We start from the raw sequence: 22,279 nt of genomic DNA on the forward strand, positions 1-22,279 counted from the left end.
GGTACTCCCACATGCTCTACCCACACTCAGCTCAGGACTTCTGTAGTTCAGCTGGTCTTTAGGATACAGCCCAGAAGTGGGATCACCAGGTCAGTGTCTTAGTTACTTTTCTGTTGCTATGAACAGACACCACAATCAAAGCAACTCCTTTGAAAGAACACATCTAATTAGAGTTAGAGTTTTTAAGAGTTAGCTCATGATCATCAAGACAAGAAGCAGATAGGCATGGTGCTGGAGCAATAGCTGAGAATTTTATGTGCTGATCTGAAGGCAATAGGCAGAGAGAGAGAGAGAGATCTGGGCCTGGTATGGGTTTTTGACACCTCAAAGTTCATCCCCAGCAGCATACTTCCTCCATCAAGGCCACACTTTCTCATCCTCCTTCTTCTTCCTTCTCCTCCTCCTCCTTCCTTTTTGTTTCTGTTTTGTTTTTTGAGACAAGGTTTCTCTGTGTAGTTTTGGTACCTGACCTGAATTTCGCTCTGTAGACCAGGCTGGCCTCGAACTCACAGAGATCCACCTGGCTCTGCCTCCCGAGTGCTGGGATTAAAGGTGCATGCCACTGCAGTACGGCCCTCCTAATTCTTCTAATCTTTCTCAAACAGTTCCACTCCCTGGTGACTAAGCATTCAAATACATGAACCTCTGGGGGCCAGGTCATTCTCAAACCACCACAGTTGGCCTGAAGACAGACTGTATTGTTGAACACCCCATCAACACAAAGGGAACAAAAGACTTTACCCCATCTCATCAGCCAGAAAATAAAGACAGGAACACCCATGTTACCAAACACTAGTGTGGATGTTCCTGTCCTTCCAATGCCCTTCCTTCTGAGCATATGTCCAGGCATTAGCTGATGACCTGTTCCCCACCTACAGGCTCCAGAGACCCAGGAGAGAAGACCTGATAGTCCCTCAGCTGCAAATCCACTGGAGACGGAGACTGGCCCACACCAGGAGAGTGGTACCCCATCCCCAGAGCACCCCACTTATCAAGGCTTATATTTTATTTTAAATCTATGACTTAATATATTATTTCTTTACAGAGAACTTCAAACTGTACATGGCTCAGGCTCCACAAAGCCAGAACTACGCCCTGTGCCTGCTACTAACCGGTGGATCTATCTAGTTCTCCCTGCCTGGGTTATCAGCATGCCAGGGGTTTAAGGCCTGCTGACTCCTTTCACCTCCAGGAGAGTGAGCACAGACAGAAACAAAAGGCTATCTTCTTTTTTACTCACTCATCCACTGGCTTCATGCATTAAATCCCTTGTACAAGCTCCTTCGCCATCCGACAGCCTTTTGGACATGCAAAGATGCCCCCTCCACTGTGTCTCCCCTCTTCCAGGGAAGGGGCACCTGTTCTTGACACTGCCACTTTCTTCTCAAAGGCTATCAATAAAGGAAATTCCCCAAGGTCCACTCCACCCAGGTCAGGATCTGGGGACCGCCACCATGCCCTCTTATCTCAGCTACTGGGAGCCCGGTCTGCAGGCTGTCTCTGGTCTGGCTGATAACACAGTCTGTTGTTTTTAGAGGAAATAACTCAGCCCTGAGAGCTCTCATGCACGTGACCCTGCCTGAATGTGTGGGGGCGGGGAGAGGCCTGGCTCTCTACAGGGCCACAGTCCCTACGAAGGAAGAGACACTCCTGTCATGAGATAGACGGTCCTGGTCTTCTCTCCAGTGTTTCTCACCCATCAGCAGTGGGGTCAGGCTCACCACAGGCACCTGCACAGACCTCTGGTGCCCACACACTTGCAGGGCCCCATAACCGTGAGCTTCTGCCCATGATCCTGCCACTTCTATGCCCACCTCCTTGCTCCACTTTGCCACTCCTGGCTAGGATGCGAGCTCTCCATGTCTTGGTCTAGAACAGCACCCGGCACATCCAAGAACTCAGAAACCCTTGTGGATACATGAGGGAAACTAGTGTTTGTCCAGTGATGTTGGGAATACAGCAGTGCTTAAGTTAAGGCTTCCTTGCTCATGCAGCTCCACCAGGTAAATCCAGGAAAAGGGAAGAGAATCCTCAAGTCTTTCTCCCTCTCTGAGCTCAGGACAAGAAGCCACGTGCTGCGTTCACACTGTGTTCACACACTGCAAGGTGTGATCTGTGTGCTTTCCTTTACAAGACCATGTCTGGGAGCTCTGGACCATATACATGGGTCATATACGGGAGAGGTGTCCATCAACAGGGTCCAGATGGCCACTGCCAGGGCCTGAGACCTGTAAGCACAGGGGAAAAAACACTTTCCCACTTGTGGTAGTGTGAATGGAATTGGTCCCCATCAACTCACAGGGAGTGGCACTATTAGGAGGTATGGCTTTACCTCCTAATATGGAGGTATGGAGTAGGTATGGTCCTATTGGAGGAAGTGTGTCATTGTGGAGGCAGGCTTTGAGGTTTCCTATGCTCAAGATATGCCCAGTGCCTAAGACCATTTCCTGTTACCTTCTGATCAAGATGAAGCCAGCACCATGTCTGCCTGCATGCCGCCATGCTCCCCGCCATGATGATAATGTGCTGAACCTCTGAACTGTAAGCAAGCCCCCCAGTTAAATGTTTTCCTTTATAAGAGTGGCCACGATCATGGTGTCTCTTCACAACAATAGAAACCCTAACTAAGATACCATTGTTAAAGTTTGGAGATGAAATGGTCTCTATAGTCATACATATTTGAATCATTGGTCCACAGCTCTGTTTGGGGAATTATGGAACCTTTAAGATGTGGCTGTGGAGGCGGGGAGGTGGTGGCGCACGCCTTTAATCCCAGCACTCGGGAGGCAGAGGCAGGCAGATCTCTGTGAGTCCGAGGCCAGCCTGGGCTACAGAGTGAGTTCCAGGACAGGCTCCAAAGCTACACAGAGAAACGCTGTCTCGAAAAACAAAAACAAAAAACAAACAAACAAACAAACAAATGTGGCTATGGAACCTTCTGAAAGATACAGCTTGATGGGAGGAAGTCGTGGCACTGTGTATGGGGGTGTGTGTGTGTATGTGTCAGTGTGTGTGTGGGTGGGAGGTATGTGTGTGTGTGTGTGTGTGTGTATGTGTGTGTGTGTGTGTAGGTGGGGGTGGAGAGTACGTGTGTGTGTGTGTGTGGGGGGGGTTACAGGTTACAGCTCAGCTCTAGTTCCTGCCCTGACTCTCTCCAGCTTCTCGGTCTGCCCAGATGTGAGCAAGCTTCTGCTGCCAGAGCGGAAGCCATTCCTGCCACTTGTCTCCACCACCAAGGTGTCCCCTTAAACCGTAAGCCAAAATAAACCCACCTTCCCTTTGGTCGCTTCCGTCGGGTATCTGGTGACAGCAAGAAGGGACGTGTCTGTGACACTCACCACCTGCTCTGGGTTTTCTTTCTCATCTATGAAGCCTTCCCGCGCCTTTCCATCCGAGCACAGCGGCCAAGACGGGTGCTCACTGTGAATGGCCGCTCTCCGTGGCTGTGCAACGTGGCATGACTGACAGTTCGGTAAGTGTGGTAGTTGGGAGTAGTACTGAGCCATTTAATATCAATATAGACTGGAATGTCATGGATGTTCCAGCTTCATCAGCAAGAACTCCTGATGCGGTGACTATGCAGATAAGTCAACTTGATGAGGTTTAGAACTGCCATAGAAGCAAACCCTGGCATGTCTTTATTGGGGTGGGGGGAGCTTCTAGGTTGAATTAGTTGAAGCGAGAATGGGTATGTCTACCCTAATCGTGGTGGTACCCATGCATGGGCTGGAGTCTTGAACTAAATCAGAAGGAGAGAGCAAGCTGAGGACCGGCATTCATCTCCCGCTGCTTCCTGACTGTGGATGCCACGTGACCAGCTGCCTCACGCTCCGGATACCATAACTTCTCTGCCACAGTAGACTGACTATACCTCAAACCGTGAGCTAGAATAAGCCCTTTCTTAAGCTGCTTTTGTCAGTGAGGAGAAAAGTTACCAGTAATAACCTGAATGATGTATACAGATATGGATGTGTATTTATAAGTGGATAAACGCGTGTTTGTCTTACACAGATATACACATCTTTGCTAGTGCTCGGCTTAGAAGGTAGGGTAGGAAGGCATACACGCAGGACCTCACTGTGGCTGCCACACCCTTCTCCCGAGAGGCTTCAAGGCACTGACAGAACACTGATTCCACAGAACAGACAGGCCATCTTCAGATCTAGCTGCCCGGGACAGAAAGCAAGTGGGTCTCATCAGGTTTGTCCTCAGAGCCATCACATAACACTGGATGTAGAATGCGGCAGTGACAGGTCAGGCCTTATTTGTAGTGACGGCCACTTGTCATGGAAGCATGTTCACAGTTCAGGTGTCTCTTGTGAGTTTCCACGAGAACTGCAAAGCTCTCTCTCCATGAGAAGCCAGCACACTCTGTACTTCACAGGGAGGATGTGTCCCCTCTGTGGGCAATGCTCCCCATGGCAGGCACTACAAAGAGTCTAAGAAAACAGGGCACCTCCCCTTGCTCTGCTACACAACCCACAGGAGAGCCTGGAAAACACAGCGCATGTCTCGTCCCCAATCCAATCCCTCAACATAATTCCAAGTGTGGAAAAGACAGCCTATTTTTCTCATCGCCCAGTGCATCCCACAGCACAGCCTCGTGGGTGAGTTTGGAAAAGACAGCACATCTCCCTCATGTGGGGGACATCAGTCACTCACCTCAGGAGGCTGGGCCACTGTCTGCCTCTGCCTCACCGACACAACTGCCCGGCTGCACAGCTCTGAACCGTTCTCAGCACAGCCCCGGCAGGTGCCAGTTCCTTCTTGATGGCATTTTCAGTTCATCAAAGTCAAGTCTGAAAATGGAACACAGAGAGGAAGTACAAGTTAGTGTTGGCATTAGATCCCATCTGAGGCCTTTCTGATATGACTCCAGTCAATGACAAGGACTCCACTCACTGACTAGCCCACCCAAACATTCCCACTATACAGGGGATTCCAGCAGCACTATTGTCCCATGATCAGAGTTAGGAGAACGAAACAACCAACTCAGACCTCCTGCTTGCAAGGGGTGGGAGACACCGCTTGCCAGGCAATGGGACACAGGTTGTAAGGGGCACTTGGGAGAACAGAGGAGGAAAGTGACCGAGTTGGTCTGCAAGAAGGATGTGAAAGGAAAGGGGAATCGGATGTTAGCCACAACCACACTTGAGATGTCACCTTTTTTTTTTTTTTTTTTTTTTTTTTTTTTTTTTTTTGGTTTGTTTTGTTTTTTTGAGACAGGGTTTCTCTGTGTAGCTTTGTGCCTTTCCTGGAACTCACTCTGTAGCCCAGGCTGGCCTCGAACTCACAGAGATCCACCTGTCTCTGCCTCCCAAGTGCTGGGATTAAAGACATGAGCCACCATCACCTGATGAGATGTCACTTTTATAAGTCTTAAGAGAAGGGTCCACAAGGACCAGGAAAAACAATGCAATTGGGAAAGTTTAAGAGGATTATTGAATAATTAGTGGGTAACAGTGGAGACTCAGTGGGCTTTTGCTGGTCTCCAGCTCTGAAACGCATTCCTGACATCACCAAGGTCATCGTCCCAAAGATTCCCATATTATGAATTTGGAGAGACATGCAAATTAGCCTAGTACAACAAGGGCAGTAGAGAGCAGGAACCCGTCTACACTGTCCCACCATGGCCACCATTGCAGAAAGGGTCCCAATTTTCCCAGACCATCGGTATTCACAGCGGTTCTGCCTTCTCTCACAAGTGGAGGCCATTTCTCCACGTTTTGATCCTGTGATTGACTTTACGGTAGTAAATGGATGCAGATGGAGCACAAGGGCTCAAACACTGAATGCGACAGGAACTGGGGTGTTAGCAGTAGAGCACATACTCAGTATTCAGGAGGCCCCAGGTTCCACCCTCAGGATACATACACCCAAAACAGTATTCATGCAACAAATCCACTTCCTCACTGGAGGGGCTCATTCTGCCACCACATTAACTGGCCGGGGACAGGCCTAGGGAGGATATATAAACCATCATGGATAGGCTTTGGTCTCCCCCGCTTTCCCAGGTAAACATTAGATTTGCTCATAAGGATGTCAGATATAATGAGTCCCGGCCAAACTAAGTAGATCAGAAGTATGCATCCACCCAGAATCAGGAAAATGAGAGTAGTGGGCTGGATCGGGCCCTGAGGTTTGGACGATGTATCTTTCCGGGAAGCCCTGCTAATCATGTACCCACCCTATACCTCTCCATAGCAGTTCATGACAAATTAGGAAGGAAGCTAGCCTACGGATGATGGTGAGGAGAAAGATCTGGGACTAGAGGAGTGGGAGGAGATTCAAGAGCTGTTTCAGGTGAAGAATTGGCAGATAACTGATCAACAGAAGCCAGCTGTGTCTAAAGGCTTAGGTCTAGTTCTGGAAACCACATACGGTGTTGACTATAAACAGTCTGTCAGGAGCTGCTGCTGGGGCAGGATGTTTACGGGGAAGACAGCGGAAGGGACATAAGCAGAAGGGCTCAGAGTCTCAATAGTGGAAAAAAAAAAAAAAAAAAACCAAAACCTTCTCCTTCCGGCTCTATCCTGAGTGAGCTGCAGGGGAGGGGCCACCAGCCCCAGCCCCAGCCCCTTGACCATCTGGCCACCACAACCTCCACTGAGTGAGTCTTGCTTCTCATCAACAGCTGGAGGGGACTTTGACTCTCTCATCAACAGCTGGAGGGAGCCTTGGCTACCATTAAAAGCTAGAAGGACCTTGCTCTCCAGCAACAGCTGGAGGGAGTCTTGCCTCTTAGCATCTGTTGGAGGAAGCCTCGACTCTCTCAGCAGTATCTAGAATAGGTCTTGCTGACCTTAACCTGATTTCCACAACTCACTGGCTGGCACAATCTACTTTATTCTTGCCCTTTCTACCCACCCCTCACATTCCAGTTTACATAGGGCACTTCCCAGGATCCCTTTGCTGATTCCCAGACAGAGACATTGCCACTGTAGCCCCTGGCATCTGTACTTCTACGAAATGCTTCCCTGCATCACTAACCCCTGAAGGGAGGGGGTGTCTGACTCTCCTCAGAGTTCCTAGTGTGGTATATAGGGAAGTTAATTACTATTACTTTTTCTTTCCTTTTTTTTTTTTTTTCAGTGCTGGGGATCAAACCCTGGGTCTCATGAACACAAGCTGACCTAGAGGTCTTTTTTCCTTACCCTGGGCTGCCCACTGTTCCCTTTGCTTCACCCACTTATTGTCTATTTACTTTTTAATACAGCACAGGTTTACTCAACACCAGGCCTCTCCTCAGTCTGCTGTCACTGTTCTCCCTAGAAGGAGCCCCTTGGTGGAGGAGGGGCCATACTTGGCCAGCAGGGTGTCCCCACCCACTCTTGTTACCTATTAGATGCATATACAATTTTATATATTTTATATAAATATATAATTATATATATTATAATTATAAACAATACTGAGGAGGCACTTGGTGATTGTTAAATGAATGAATGAACAAGAGATGAAACTCCAATTATCAACTGGAATAGGGCTACTTTACACTGTAATAGATGCCTGTACTTGAGTTTGGACCTTCATATAGGTTATACCTTACTGAACAGTTGAAAAACATCATGACAGAAAGGCCTGCATGTACATAATATACACACAACACACACACACACACACACACACACACACACACATATATATATGCATCCCTGAAGATAATATTTGATTGTTCTATTTCTTAAGACATAAGGGAGAAAGTTGAGAATCACTTTAAGATGGAACCCTGCTTCCCACTGAGCCTCTATCTACAGACTGGCACCCGTGGGCACCAAGTTAAGACCAGGGATCTCATGAAAGCAATGCAACCCACCCAGATCCAGTTCCTTCCTTGGTCTAGACACGGCTGGTTTGAATCCAAAATATCTCCTGAAGTCTTGTAGGTCAAAGGCTCCGGTATCAGCTGATGAGACTCGGGGATGTGAATGGATCTCAAGGGGCCTGGCTTTATCCAAGGATACATCCACTGATGGATTTCCAATGTGATGCCCTTATTGGGAGATGATGGAAAGTAGGACATGGGCCTGGTCAGAGGAAGGAGGTCACTGGCAGTGTTCCTTCAAAGGCAGTACCTTTCTCTTCCCCTGCACCTATCTCCCTCAGCTTCCTGGCAGCCCTGAGCTGAGTGGCCTCCTTTTGTCCCATGATCCCACGGGTTCTGCCTCACTGCAGGCCCACTGCCATGGAATCAGCCACAATGGATGGAAACCTCAGCAACTATGGGCCAAACTAACCTCCCCACTCAGGTGGCTCTTCTCAGACATTTCCTCAAAGGGCTGAGGAACAAAAAGCACCTCTGGGCATCTGCTCTGATCACGTCCCGCAGTCTCAGCTGCTCAACTTCGCTGTCCTAGTACTGAGGTCTCAAACACAGAGAAAACCTGCTGCTGATGCCAAGAATAGCCAGTTCATTACTGTGACTCCCCATGCCCGTATTTCTTAGCACAAGTCCCCAAAAAAACTTTGCTGAGAGGCCACCTTGCACCTCTGTCCCCACCAAGCCCTGATGGCATGCCTCTATTTGTTCAGGCTGAAGCTTCCAGGAGGACTTCCAACGGAGATGACAACTAAATCCTCACCGTTGAAACATCACTGGTGGGTGTCCAGACACTCCACATATGAGCCTCACACCCAGGAAAACTCAGACATAATACTTGTTCTCTATGGGGTCAGGAACAACTTCCCAAGACTACAGACAGGAAATCCAAGTTCCAAGAGAGTGGCTTCCTCAAGGCTGAAGACTGGCCCCTCTGTTACCCGGCTGGTTCACTGAGTCCGTGGAGTGAAGAGTGTACATTCCAGGTCATGTCAACTTGATCAAGGCAACTCACCTCTTCATCCTGTCCATCTCCCAGGCAGCATGAGTACCAACCCAAGCTGCTGGATTCCAACCAGGACAGTTAGAGACAGGAAAAGCATTTACTGACTAACCGGAGCATAGATTAGAGCAAATTCCAGCTAAACAAATCATGGTTATGTTCTTCTGTGTTCTTATTCCCTGCCCTGGACCTGTAAGTCATTCTTTCTTTGACCCTATTAGTGCATCCACCATTCACAGCCCCCGTGCGACACCAGACATGCCTTTCTACCGCACAGTATTATACAGTAAATCTCACAAGAGACTGTTCTCCAATTTTGTGCCTTCTCAGAGTAGGGCAGGAAACTGGAAATAAAACTCAACATCATTCCCGGAGAGACAGAGACAGTTCATTTAATAAATCATAACTCTTTCCCTCCAAGCAGAAAATGATTGTCTGGATAACTTTTAATGTTGTCTGGCCCGATACGATCGCTGCATCTATGAATTACAGGACTCTTTACTCATGGGGCCAGGGGCATGTCATGTTCTGACACAGCATGGATGCTTTGGGGTGTGCCCCAGGGAAGGGCAATCCAGTCAAGTGTGTGATTTTTAGAGAAGCAGCTTTTCTCAGATTTACTGGTGGGTAAGATGCGAAGTACGCCTGCTTCAACGGTCTTGCAGGGCTGTGTGGGAAAGTAGATGAGTGAACAAGAGCTTGGGGGCCTGGAAGAGGGATCAGGGAGTAAAGGGCTTTCGGCACAAGCATGAAGACTGACTTTGGATCCTCAGAATCCACATAAGAGCCGGGCACTGTAGTGTACGCCTGTAACCACAGTGCTAAGCAAAGACAGACAGGTCTGCAGGACTTGGTGGCCAGCCAGCCTAACTGAAATAGTGAGTTGTAGGTTCAGTGGGAGACTCTGTCTCAAAGACTAAAGTGTCGATACATCCAGGGAGACAACCAGTGATAGCTCTGGCCTCCACAAAGAGGTGCATGCACATGAATGCACAACCAAAACAGAAAATCCAAAGAATTAAAATTATGTAAAAAGAACATGAAATCACTTTGATAAAACTAAACAAAGCAGTAGTGGGAATAGGAGGTGGTGTCTTTAAGTGCTGAATGGCACTTGGGCACTTGGTTAAACTGTCCTTCATTGTGTGTGTGTGTGTGTGTGTGTGTGTGTGTGTGTGTGTGTGTACTGTCAGTTTTTTATCATTTTGAGCAAGAATATATATGGACGCTTGGGATTAAGCAACTTGCTCATATGACTAGCACAGTCAGGAATCCAAAATAGAAACCAATGCATAGCAAAACTCACTTGTACAGGCCAGAACCGGCATAATTTAGTTCATGTGACTTTTTTTTTTTTTTTTTTTTTTTTTTTTTTGGTTTTTCGAGATAGGGTTTCTCTGTGTAGCTTTGCGCCTTTCCTGGAACTCACTTGGTAGCCCAGGCTGGCCTTGAACTCACAGAGATCCGCCTGGCTCTGCCTCCCGAGTGCTGGAATTAAAGGCGTGCGCCACCACCGCCCGGCTTCATGTGACCATTTATAAGGCTCAACGGGGCTGTGTCACGCACTACTTTGCCCTAGTGAGACCACCAGTAGGCTTTTGGGCACTGCCTTCCAGAAGTGCACTGTGGAGGGAGGGGACACAGACTCAGACTCAGACACAAGGAGCCGTATCACTCTCTACCCTGCGGGAGACTATGAACGGACAAGTCATTTCCTAACTAGAGTCCTGTCCCAGACATGATGTTCCTGGACAATGGGATCAACATGATGATGAGGGTCTGGCTGCATCTGAGTGCCAAAGGGGTGACTTTCTGAGGAGTAAGTGCAGACAGAGAAGCTAGCGAGAGCTGGGGGTGAGGGGAGACCTAGAAGTCAGTGTAGGTGCCACAGGCTGATGCAGAGGGTGTAGGCAAGCTGCCCGGAGAACATGAGGGCAGCTCTCCTCTGGGTGTGAAAGTGACACTCTCACATGAATCTGGACCAACTTCAGGTAAGAAGCCACAGACTCCTTAGCTTGGGAGTGCTGTTTTCTAACTTGAAGCCTCCATATCTAAAAAAGGCTCCCCACACTGGACTCCTCACAGTGATGTGTATTTTTGAATCTGAAAGTCAAATGCTGAGGTCTGGCTACTTTGAGGGAGAAATATTATCACTAACAATAGTGGCTATGGTTGAGCCTGGCAAGGGAGGCTGGCGCCATGCTAAACACGTCATGTGCATAATTTCTCTCCACCTTCGTTATATCACTCTGAACCTTTCTAGTCCACCCCTATTTCAGAGATGTGGAAAACTGAGGACATGAAGTAGCTCCATAATTTATTCAAGACCACACAGAAATGGGTGGAGGTGAAATTCGAAGCCAGGGCTCTGCTGGATAGGATACTCCAACATTCACATTGAGACCTGAGCCTTACCCTGACTCCAATTGCAAAGACAGATGTGTAGAAACACAGCTGTGAAGTGAAACCTGCTTCATCCCCCAGCTCATGACCTCCACCTTGAGTACAGTGTCCACCCTACCTAATCATTCTGCTGACATTGGCTTTGGTGTGCTAGGAAAGTGGGTAGAGACCGCTTGGCCAGGCAGCCCATCTAAGAGAACAGTGAAACAGCCCATTTGTTCCTCCAGCAGCAGGGCAGGATCCCAGCTTCAGCACCCGAGTCTCTAAATCTTGTTTTGAGCATCCTCTGACTGCTCCTACCTCCTAAGCCTGACTTTTCTTGTCTGCAAGGTAGAACAGGTGAGAACAGTGGTCATAAAGAAGGAAGGATGCATGCCTTTCTCTGTTGTTATTGGCCGGCAGGCAGGCGGACGGTCTAGAACCTCGGTGCCTCAACCTCCTCCCCGGGGATTTGGATGGGGATGGAGTTAGTCCCAGACTCCGAATAGGACACTCCTGACCTGAGCTGGTTTCCAGAAGAAGTGGCAGCAGCCTGAGTTGTTCTTCTCTGGGCATCAGGTGCAGCTCAGGGTATGTCCTCATCATCTCCTGAGGATGCTGGGGAGCTGCGAGAGGAGACATGGCAATGTTTTCTAGCCAACCTCTCTTTAAAGGAGGAGCTTTGTGAAGCCAATCTTGTGAATGGGAGAACATGGAATAAGGAATGGGGAAATAAAGGGAGGGAAGGAAGGGGGAGGGAGGGAGGGAGGGGAGGGAAGAAAGCTTTGCCTGTGATCATGGAAACCTTGGACTTAGCCTCTGGTGCAGGTCTCCTGGAGTGCCACCACCACCATCCAACTTTTGGTTCTCAACAGTACAGCTCAGTAGATGGGGGAGGAGGGCTGTTTGTCTCTGATCCTTATCTGATTGAAAAAATGAGGTGCAGAGAGGTAGAGATGTGCAGAGAGGTAGAGATGTATAGAGAAATGAGGGGGGGGACCTCAATACAGCAAGAGACGGAATTACTGCCCACCCCCCTTCAGACTGAGTGTGTTAGGAGACAAATTGGTAGAGAAGGTACTTAATAGCCCCAACTGCCTGTCCTGCCCTGGAGACTAGGGTTTTGACTGGTTTCCATGCCTCAGCCTCTCACTGTGAAAACACCAATAACAAGTGTGTCCCCAACCCTAACCAGAAGGAGAAAGGAATGAACCAGAACAGCCAACCAGTGCATTCATTCCCTGGTAGGTGCTTACAGAGATAAGGGGCAAGACAGAAGCCGGCTGGAACACACAAAGGCCAACACAGACTCGCTCAGGGTGTGGAAGCGTCCTGAGAAGGGTCAGTGGGGTGGCAGCCTGGCAGAGCCACATGAGGTCTGCTCCTAGGCCCACTCTGATGTGTGAGGCAGTCAAGACAGGGATACCATACGGAAGGATACTACCACTAAAGGGGCAGAGCAAACACCCCTGAGGGTCTGGCCTGAGCTGAATGAAGTGTGCAGCCCTGAGGCTGTTGGGCCCTCTCTCCTGCCTCTGATGTCAACCAACACACTCTGAAGTCTTAAACCCAGGAGGGCCCCTGCCTGCTGCCTCCTCTGGAAAGTCCCCCTCTTTCAAAAGATGTGTGAGGCCTGGTTTTCTACCCCATGGAGCCTCTGTGGACAGAGAGGTCCCTACATGTGGAGTGTGCAAGCCCGGCCAGGATATTCACAGGGAGTTTAGCCAAGGAAATGGCCCCAAAGTGGCTAAGCCAGACAGCTCTAACAGGCACTACGATGCTGAATGAGGGTGTCACTCAGAGCTCGGCTCCAGCAACCCTTTCCAAGCACTTCCAGAGTAGCAGCTCCCTTGGCATTCGCTTAGCACCTTCTGGAAGACGCTTACTATGAGGACCTCTGTTTTACAGATGCGGAAACGGAAACACAGAATAGCACGCCTCGCTCCAGGTCACACAGCTATGAAGTGGCAGAGCGAATACTTTTACCAAATGAGCCGATGAATCAGTGAGTGACTCAGCAGCTGAATAATTGAACTATTGGGAGGAGAAGGTTGAACAAGGGCACCTGTTAGGATTTCATAACTCTAAGAGAGCGTGCAACTTCTGGAACTTGCCATCATCACATCAACTCACAGCACCCTCACTCAATCCAGGTAACAGTTAGGATTCCACAGCTCAGGGCAAAAGACGAAACCTCTCTGACTGCATGCCAAGGATGGTTTCTAGCTATATTCTGCTTGTCCATTTTCCAAACTCTCTCCACAGCCTCCAGGGCTTGCTTCCTCTGCCTTGTGGGTTTGGCATGGCATAGGGATCAGTTTCACCTGTAAAATCCTGTACGTACTTCTGGGCACACAGCTGCTTCCTTCAGTCGGTTCTCGGTCACAGATACAGATAGGGAAACAGCACAAGGTTTTATGTCAGAGCCAATGCTTCCACTACAGAAGATAGTGTTTTGTTTTGTTTTGTTTTAATTTAGTGTGTGTGCATGTGGGGGGTGGGGGGGTGGACACAAGCATTCACATGACACGGCATATGTTGTGGAAGTCAGAGGACAACTTTTCTCTGGGAGTCATTTCTCTCCTTCCACGAAGGTTCTGGAGATGGAACAGGTCTTCAGGCTTGCCCGAAGCAAACACTTTTACCCACTGATCATTGTGCCAGCTCCAGGAAGGTATTTTTTTTTTTTTTTTTTTTTTTTTTATCCCAAGTTCCTATTAAGTGGGTGGAAAGGACAACTAACAGCCCGTCTTATCTTCTCACTTCATTTTAATTTCCTTTTTGGCCCAAAGACCACATTTTTTTACATTGAAGATTAGCCTTTGAAACTTCTAGCTCTGCACCCCACAGAGCGGCTCTTGGCTGTGGCAGCTAATATATTTCCCAAGCAACAGGCTTTATCCCTCTGACCTTCCACCAGGTGGTGGGATTAGCAGATCTTCCACAAAAAGGCACAGCACATCTTCCTGTCTTTTGTGAAGATGTTATTAAAAGGAGGGTTTTCAAAGTCACAGGCTTTCACTCTTCAGTTCACTTGAAACAGGTCGACCTCCCAAGGTGCTCGGCTAGGAAGCTGGGGGACATTCTCAGGCTGGCTTGCAAACTAGATGCTTAGCCTTGCTGCTAAGTCCTGTCTCCAGTTCTGGGAGACTCACCATGGCCTTGGGCATCACTAGGTCCCCAGGCACCACAGGCTATCTGGATTCAGTGCATGCTAACACCAAACAAACAAACAAATAAATACATAAATAAACATAAAAATTTTTTAAAAAGGCATTAGAGGCACAAGATGGAAGTCAAGATGGCAAAGACAAGTGAGTCCAGAACCAATCAAGTCAACCCATGAAGCCTGATTGGAATGCGCCTCTTGGGGTACACTGACAGCAAGCACCAGTCTACCAGAGGGTGAGGTTGCTGGTCTTAGACCCGGGTTAGGGAGACTCAGGACCTCCATCTGACTAGGTAGGTAGTCAAAGCATTGAGTCCATGGCCACTAAGGAGCATGGCTCTGATGGGGTAAATCTAGGGGGCTTGGGCTGGGAGCTGATGTCCTGTTAGATGTAGTTCTGCTTCCCCATATCCCCCAACCCCCCAAATCTCTACAATGCACAGCTGCAGGGTACAGGATCATGCTCCTAAGTACACTGCATGTAGTCTGGATCTGGGCTCTGAAATTTACTGGGCTTGGAAAGTGCCAGGAAATTCCAAGTCCACCGCTTTTGGCTACGGAACGCTATCTACATCAGTGTCTTAATCTCTCTGACTCTCAGCTTCCAGTTTCTGAATTGGTGAAATGAGGTTAGAATAAAAATACAGAGACCACCCAGGCTGCTGTGAGGATGAGGGGTGCGATGTCAGAGGGGTCAGAATCTCCTACCAGGGAGCCTGCTTGTAGGCTAGGGCAAGTTGAGTGATAATCACGGCTCTCTCTGGCCAGGTGGAAGCCCAGACCCCTTGTCTCCTTACTTTGTAGAAAAAAAGATGGAGATCTAAGGCAAGTCACATGGCTCAGCAGGTAAAGACTTTGCCACCAAGTCTGGCTACCTGAGCTGGATCCCCAGGACCCTCCCAGTGGAGGGAGAGAATAGAAATCTGAAAGCTGTCCCCTGACTGTTATTACCTCACAGTTCCATGGTCTGCATGTTTATCAGCAGAGTAAGAAGAATCTTTGTGAAATGCCACACTCAGAAAGTAACCCAGGTACAGATACTCAAGCCCGAGGGAGCCGGGGCTCTTTGTTCCCAAGATGTCTTAGCTCTCAGACCCCAGAGGCTCTTTCAGGCCCTGTGATAGCCACAGTTCACCAAGGCCTGGGAGGGTCCCATGTAAGAGTCCTTCATTACATGACCAGTGAAATCAGAAGATTCAGTTGAAGCGCTCAGCTAGTGTTCTTTGGCTCTAAAGAAAGAGTTGTGTTTGTATTTTCTTCCCACTGACCCCTTTATTTCCGAAAAAGTAAATGGCCAATTAGATGAGTTGCCATCTTTCATGTGGGCCCGTTGAGCATGACACATGAGTATTTTGGAGTTGTTCCATCTCAGTTAGAAAAGTCACATGTTTGCTTTGTTTTTATTTTTTTTAATATTTATTTGTTTTATTTACTTACATACTTTAATGATTTTTTTTTTTCTCAAGAGCTCTCTACTAAGTAAATATGCATGGAGGTAACTTTTAGCCAATTGGCTTCATTAGTGCCTGGTGCATTCAAATGGGTTTTTGTTGTTTTGTTTCAATGAAGCTAAATCTATCACAATCTAATCATTTGGGTTAGATTTTTTTTAACTGTATCTAGTGAAATTTAGAGGAAGTACTTTCTCTGCACATGCCAGCTGTCCCCTCCCAATGTCACTTTTAATTCTACCAAGTCACTTGGAACTAATGTTCTATTCAATAATAATGTAATATAATGAATATATTCAATAAATAGATAGATCTATCTATTTATTTATTTTTGAGAAAATGCCTTACTATATAGTCCTGGCTGGCCTTGAACCCAGAGATCTATCTGCCTTTGCCTCCCAGCTACTGGGATTAAAGGCATGTGATTTCAGGTCAAATTGATTTTGAGTTTTTTACTTTTTTTTTTTTTTTTTTTTTGCTTTTTTGAGACAGGGTTTCTCTGTTTAGCTTTGTGCCTTTCCTGGATCTGCTCTGTAGACCAGGCTGGCCTCGAACTCACAGAGATCTGCCTGCCTCTGCCTCCCGAGTGCTGGGATTAAAGGCATGGGCCAGCACTGCCTGGCGAGTTTTTTTTTTACTTTTTATGAGCATTGACTGGTGTTTTGCCTGCATGTATGTCTGCGTGTGGGTGTCAGATCCCCCGGAACTGGAGTTACAGACAGTTATAAACTGACATGTGGGTACTGGGAATTGAACTTGGGTCCTCTGGAAAAACAGCTAATGTTCTTAACCACTGAGCCATCTCTCCAGCCCTGATTTTCATTTTTAACCCTTATTTTATATTCTCTTTAAAAATTTCAAGTTATAGATGGGAGAGAACATATTGCTCTTTCAGAGGACCTGACTTCAAATCCCAGCACCTACATTAAAAGGCTCACAACCACCTGTAACTGCAGCTCCAGGGGGATCTGATGCCTCTGGCCTCTGTGAGCACCTGTGCTCATGTGCACATACATTTACACACAGAGACACATACATATACACAATTAAAAATAACAAACAAATTAAAAAAAAAAACCTTTCATACTTATATGGTTGAATAACTTCAGTATTTTAGAGGAAAAAATAAAACAAAAACATACATAGAAAGAATCAGGAAAATAAAAAGTTCCAAATAACCCCAGACTAATTAGAAGACATTTTTAACATACAAATATTCCAGTCTTATTATGTGATCTTGGAATGGGTTTTTTAAATGTCATTGTGGGGGCACAACCTGTGCCCACACCAACCTGTCCAGAAATTAACCTCCTCAGGAGTGAAAAGCTGGCATTTAGGGAGTTAGGAAGATGGATCAATGGGTAAAAAGGCTTCCTTTTTTTCAGAGAAGGACCTGAGTTTGAATTCCCAGAACCCAGGTCAAAAGCCAAGCATGACTGTACACACCTGTAACCTCAGCACTGGGGATCAGAGATTGGTGGACCTCACGAGTTTGCCTTGACAAAACAGTTAGCTTCTGACTCGGTGAGGAGCCCCATCTCAAGGCAATAAGGTAGAGAATGATAGAGGAAAATAACCCATGTCCTGCTTTCATTCATGAAGGTACCACTGCCTAAAAATATCATTGCATAAAAATATCCCTGCATGTGCTTTCATGGGCATGCACCCACTCAGATGTATGCACCACAAACATATACAAGCACACATACACAAAACCTCCAGCATTTGTTGGGCAATTCTTACAACCAAAGATGTACAGTGAAATTATTAAGAAATAAACTTGTTTTTTTGTTTAAGAATTTTTTTTATTCATTTCCCATACCAACCACAGATCCCCCTCTCATTCCTCCTCCCCACAACCCACCCTCCATCCCCTTCTCCAAAAGGGTAAGGCCTCCCATGGAGAGTCAGCAAAGCCTGGTACATTCAGTTGAGGCAAGACCAAGCCCCTCCCCCCTGCACCAAGGCTGAGCAAGGACTCCCACCACAAATAATGGGCTCCAGAAAGCCAGCTCATACACAAGGGATAGATCCTGATCCCACTGCCAGGGGCCCCTCAAAGAGACCAAGCTACACAACTATCTCCCATATGCAGAGGGCCTAGTTTGGTCCCATGCAGGCTCCACAGCTGTTGTTCTAAAGTTTATAAGTTTGCACAAGTTTGCATCAGTTGTCTCTGTAGATTTCCCATGTCATGATCTTGACCCCCGCCCCTCCGCCCCCTTGCTCATATAATCCCTCCTCTCTCTCTTCCATTGACTCCCAGAGCTCTGCCTGGTGCTTAGCTGTGCATCTGTGCATCCTGCTTCTATCAGTTACTGGATGAATGCTCTATGATGACAGTTAGGATAGTCACAGATCTGATTACCATGGTAGGGCAGCTCTGGTCCCTCTCCACTACTGCTAGTAGTATAAGCTGGGGTCAACCTTGTGGATTCCTGGGAATTTCCCTAGCACCATAAACTGGCTTTCATATTGGTTGTACAAAGTATATCTATGTGACAAAAGAGGAAACTGAGGCAAGGAACAGGTGAGTGATCTGGTCCGTGAACGGAGTATCTAGCTGAGGTGAGATCTCCCATTGAGAAGTGAGAAGAGATAAGACAAGCTGAGGGTCTGCAGGGTGTGGATGTGGTATTAATGGGTCCTCTAAGGATTCATACTGGAAACTTGGTCCCCAGTAAACAATGTGAAAAGAAGGTAGGTGGGGCCCTAGTGGGAGATCGTCAGACTAGCCCACCCCCATTCCAGCTCCCCTTTTTGACTCCTGGTTATCTCTTCCTAGTGTGCACTGCCCTTAATGGTGTTCACTAGGACCTGGCCCAGCGAAGGTCCCAAGAGTCAATGCCATGCTGCTTGAATTCTCAGCTCCCAATACTATAAACTAAATAAACCTTTTCTCTACAATTTCTCAGCCTCAGGCATTTTGCTTTATCAACAGAAAATGAATAAAGGACCTTGCTACTATCTCATCTTTGATAGACTCAGGGGCAATCTGATACAATGGGTTAAACAAGACTTCTAAGAACTCTGTGGCCTCCACCTAAGGGATTTACCCTCTGGCTTCTCACTGACAGTCAGGGAATCTTTGGACTCAAGTACTACTGCTTCAGGCTGCGGCAGAGTCAACTGAGACAGCAGATGTGGGATGGATCTCCTCAGTCGACCCAATTCAGACTCCATCCAGTTCCCTTCTCAGGCGGATACTGTAAAGACACCCCCCCTCCACCCTCCACCGCCTCAATTCCCTGTCCCATGTCCTGCTTGCATCCTTGGCTTCTGGGTGGCTGCATTTTCAGAAGCTTGAGGCTGTACATAGCAGGTTGGACCAGGACAAAGTGCTTGTCCTTCTTCTCCAGTGCCCATGGTTTCTCCCCAGAACCTCTGCAGATTTGTACTGCCATGCTCTCCTGGATCCCAGCCTCTTCCTGTGCCTCCTTCTCAGAGGCAGAGAAGGTACCCTGCCATTTCCTGCTGATTTCCCCCAAGGGCTGCCCCAACCTCTGGGGGTGGGAAAAAGTCCTTCATGCAACCCTCCACTTCAATTTCCTGTCTGATCCCAAAATGTCAAGATGTTTAAAACACTACATACTTTGGGGCATACACTAAACACTTAAGAAAAAGTAGATGCTACTGAAATCCTTCTCGAGGGGCAAATAAGACATGTTTACATAAACTTCTGTCTCCTAGGCCCCTCCTAACTCCTGGAATAGAGGCAAGGTGAGCCTTTTGCTTTGCTGTCTCCTACTTAGGACATGGAAGGTCTAGCATATGAGCCGGGACAAACCCAAGACCCTGGAGTTCTAAGTCCCAGGCACCAGCTTTCCCTTCGTGGATTGGCCCTCTGTCCTGGGAAACATCCTGACACCAGAGCCTTCCTGCTCTCTTTTCCTCCCTGTTGCCATGAGTGATACCCTGACCAAAAGCAACACAGAAGCAAGAAGGGTTTATTTTCATCTACAGTTCACCACTGAGGCAAGGGCTAGGCAAGTACTAAAGCAGGGATAGTAGAATGCATAAGTGTTGCTGGCTAATTAATTTTCATCTACTGTTCTCTTGCCTCATATAGCTCAGGACACACACACACACACACACACACACACACACACACACACACACCCCCCGCCTAAGGAATGATTCCACCCACAGGGGGTTTGGTCTTCTTATATCAACCAGCAATAAAGACAGACAAAAAGAAATACTGCCAACCCCATCCAGGCAGTCCCCCAACTGAGGCTCTCTTCTCAGTTAATTCCAGATGTGGCGAGTTGACATTTGAAACTAGCCATCATACCTCCCCTCCAGGATCATGGTGGCTAGACGCAGTCCTTTCTGGTCACCTTAAACTCAGTCTAAGTTATCCTTCTCCTCCCGGCCAACCTACAGTGTTCTGGAAACAGGCTACTGGCCCTGGTAACAGTGCTTTGGGGCCGCTTCTCAGTCCCTGTTCTGACCACTTTGTAATTTTGCACTCTTGTTCTTCTTTAGAGAAGAGAGGTTTTTTATTTTTTTAATTCACTTTACATACCAACCACAGATCCCTCTCTCATCCCTTCTCCCACTCCCCCCACTACCCCCCTTATCCTTTCCTCCAACAGGTTAATTTCTCCTATGGGGGGGACAGCTAAGCTTGGTACACTCAGTTGGAGCCCCTTCCCCGCTTTATCGGGAGTGAGCAAAGTGTCCGACTATAGGTAATGAGACCGAGAAAGCCGGCTCACGCACCAGGGACAGATCCTGATCACACTGCCAGGGGCCCAGAAGAAGGGCTTTTTAAAGGTTTTATACAACTCAAAGGAATGAGAAAGGCAGACTCCTCTAGGGGCAGCATGAGGAACAGTCAGAGAGGTTAAGGAGCTGTTTTTCTTTAAAATCAGCTGCCTCTTTACAAGGTTTCCCAGAACTTTGAACTCCATTCCACCATTTAGAACAGGCTCATGCCCCGGCCCAATCTCTTTCTCCGATAGACTTAGTTCAACGGGAACTTGGAGGCTCTGGAACTTCCATGAGTGAATCCACACTTTCATCTTCTCCATATCCCCACAGTCCAGTGGGGAGGCCCACGCACCCCACTCAACGTGGAGCACAGAGGTGCAAGGCCTGACCTGCTCACACAACTGACCTGTGGCCCTGCCCCCTTGAAAGCCAGCACTTCCTCCCACCTCTGGCTGCTGGGTCCAGGCTTTAACTCCACCTCCCAAATCTGCTGTTCAAATCTACACGGGAGCAATGTGTGCAGGTGTGAAGTCAGACATTCACAACGGAGCATTAAGATGTATTTTCAAAGCAAATCCAGCGCAACCTCTCAGCTTCCCACACAAGCATGCCGAGGCCCATCATCATACTCTCAGAAGCTTGCAGTGAGGGCCCCCCAGGCTCTAACCATTCTAGCATATAAACCAGCCAGAGAAAAGGGCATAGTGAAGGAAACTGAGGCCCAATCACCTAGTTCCTGCGACCTTCATTTCCCTCACCTCTTTGTGCAGAAGCCAGAGGCAGCCTCTCATCTCAGGAGCTCTATTTTCTTGCATACCCAGGGTGGAAAACATTTTTGATATCTGCATGACACCATTCAAGGAAAGACATCTGTTCTGCAACAGACCAATAGTTAGCAGAAACCCTGCACTCTTGAGGCTTGGTACCATCCCAGGATTCCCTCTGTGGACCCCTCAAGGAAGAGGGGCCCACCATCTGGTGGCCGTTTCAGCACCAGTGGCTTTGGTTGTGATAAGTACCACACACGGCTTGACTCTTTATCATCCCATGCATCTCTCCCAGAGTACTGAGACCTCTGGGACAGCAAGAGTTCAAGGACCGTGTGTTTTTCCACTCCTGGTATCTCCAGCACCCTGTGAGGTATGTGGAACAAAACAAAGTCCCCATAAACACCGGCTCCTATGGAATCAAAGCAATTCAGCCATCTCTGCCAATGTAAGCAAAGAAGCAGTGACTTCCAGACTTTCCAATGATATATGATGTTGGGTCTCCAGTTAGAACATCAAGATGTGAGTGGATAGAAATGAGTGGGTTTGGAGATGAGGGGGCTTGAAAGGTTAACACACCACTCTGGTGCTGTTCCCCTGGGGCTCACAGTTTTGCATTAAAGCAAAGGGATCGAACAGAATAATGTCTAAGGTCACTTTCCGTTCGTGGACAAGGAGGTCACCCTGGCGTCTTTGCAGTCTGCACACAGGAGCCCCAAGACATCACAGTAAATGCACTGTCGGGTGTCAGAACTCATCTCAAAACCCAGCGTTGAGAATTGCTGGCAAACATCTGACCTGAGAGAGGGCTGAGCCCTGAGAGCTGAGCCCCGAGAGAGAGGACTCAGAAAGACAGGAAGCCACCCTATCAGGGAGAAGGGAGGGGCTTGTGGACTGGGGGTAGGTAACATGCTCCAGTCTCCTCCAGCCGCCAACTAGTTCGGAGGAAGAATCTAAGTAAGCATAGAGGAG

The 22,279-nt window shown here is 47.9% G+C and overlaps 1 protein-coding gene across 6 annotated transcripts in view; it reads right to left on the minus strand.

Moving 5' to 3' along the window:
* St3gal1 (ST3 beta-galactoside alpha-2,3-sialyltransferase 1) overlaps positions 1-22,279 on the minus strand; it is a 75,724-nt gene that overhangs the window by 49,409 nt on the left and 4,036 nt on the right. For 3 of the 6 annotated variants that reach the window (XM_028876001.2, XM_037197515.1, XM_037197514.1), the window contains exon 2: positions 4,663-4,799. The gene's annotated coding sequence lies outside the window, so the exon portion shown is untranslated. Of the gene's footprint in view, positions 1-1,240; positions 1,581-4,662; positions 4,800-11,725; positions 11,831-21,298; positions 21,497-22,279 lie in introns of those variants that run through there. The other 3 variants (XM_028876002.2, XM_037197513.1, XM_037197516.1) reach the window with 3 other exon arrangements.

This window comes from Peromyscus leucopus, chromosome 20 (assembly GCF_004664715.2).
Source record: "Peromyscus leucopus breed LL Stock chromosome 20, UCI_PerLeu_2.1, whole genome shotgun sequence".
Lineage (NCBI taxonomy): Eukaryota > Metazoa > Chordata > Mammalia > Rodentia > Cricetidae > Peromyscus > Peromyscus leucopus.